The sequence below is a fragment of the Cnephaeus nilssonii genome (genome assembly GCF_951640355.1).
Source record: "Cnephaeus nilssonii genome assembly, chromosome: 12".
NCBI classification, from domain to species: Eukaryota; Metazoa; Chordata; class Mammalia; order Chiroptera; family Vespertilionidae; genus Cnephaeus; species Cnephaeus nilssonii.
The window spans coordinates 43598761-43600138 of record NC_137083.1 but is presented as its reverse complement, the minus strand read 5'-3'; the positions used below and the strand labels follow the sequence as shown (position 1 = coordinate 43600138).

The following is a 1378-nucleotide window of genomic DNA, read 5'->3' as shown; positions in this document are numbered from 1 at the left end:
TGGAGGTTTTGTTTTTCTCCCGAACGAGAAATCCAGTCACTGGGAGGGCTGTGCTCAGCTTGGATGGGGCGGAGTCTCAGAATGGCGCAGACAAACTTGGTTTCCGTCCGCGCCGCCCTAAGAGGGCAGGTTTCTCCGTGCCCGAATTAATGGCTGCGCGCCTCTGAGAGAAGGCAGCTTTCGAGCCTCGTCCACTGCCAAACAGACCAGTTTCTCCCCGATCGCAGCTGGATTTCAGTGCAGTCGGGAGGTTTTGTTTTTCTCCCAAACGAGAAAGCTAGCCACGCAGCGTCTGCTGCCCTCCCTCTCCGAGCGCTGCGAGCAAGCCTGCCGTGTATTCAGCCGCCCGCCCTTTCCGCGCTCACGGATCTCCGCACCTCTACAGCTCCTGAGGCTCAGCATCCCCCTCTCTTTTTTTCTCTAGTTGTAGGTTTTCCACTCTCCCAGCTTTCCGGTGGTTCTGGACAGTGTGCGCTCTGTTTTCCAGTTGTAGTTTCAAAATTGTTGTGGTAGGCAACAGTTAGGTGTTTACCTTATGCCGCCATCTTGGTTTCTCTCTACCTTACTTCTTATTGCCAAACAACCATGAGCTCCCAAATTCATCAGCGTTATTCCACGGAGGTGGAGGCTGCTGTCAACCGCCTGGCCAGCCTGCCTCTGCGGGCCTCCCACACCTCTCTCTGGGCTTCTACTTCCACTGTGACGATGTGGCTGGGCGTGGGCCACTTCTCCAAGAGTTGGCAGAGAAGAAGCACGAGGGCAGGGTGCTGAGCTTCTCTTAAAGTTGCAAAACAAGTGCGGTGGCCGCATTCTCTCCAGGACATGCCGAAGCCTTCCCAGGATGAGTGGGCAAAACTGAGGGTGCCATGGAAGCCGCCCTGGCCTTGGAGAGGAACCTGACCCAGGCCCTTTTGGAGATGCCTGCCCTGGGTTCTACCCACGCAGCCCCCCAGCTCAGGGACTTCCTGAAGAACCACTTCCGAGGTGAGGAGGTGAAACTCATCAAGCAGATGGGTGACCACCTGACTCACCTCCGCAGGCTGCCGGCCCCCAGGCTGGGCTGGGCGAGTATCTCTTCCAAAGGCTCACCCTCAAGCATGACCAGGAGCCTTTGGAGCCCAGAGGCCTGTGAGGGGCCCCTCTATATCCCCTGGTGACTAGCTTTGACCTGAGCCTCTCCCCGAAACGATTAGCCATTCTTTTAACCACCCTAAAGCCTTCTCCCATGCATTGGACCAAATGAAACAATAAAGCCTTTCACAGCAAAAACACACACACAAAAAAAAAACAACAAAAAAAAAAACCACAACACAACACACACACACACAACCCTGGGAAGGAAGTACTGTTTTTCTCAAGAAGAGTTAAGCAGACAGCT

General features: G+C 54.7%; 1 pseudogene across 1 annotated transcript; it reads left to right on the top strand.

Annotated features, from left to right (window-relative positions):
* The first annotated feature begins 585 nt into the window (after positions 1-585).
* Positions 586-1132, top strand: LOC307107911 (ferritin light chain-like; annotated as a pseudogene). Its single transcript has one exon. The product of its transcript is annotated as a ferritin light chain-like (transcript).
* Positions 1133-1378: the final 246 nt, after the last annotated feature.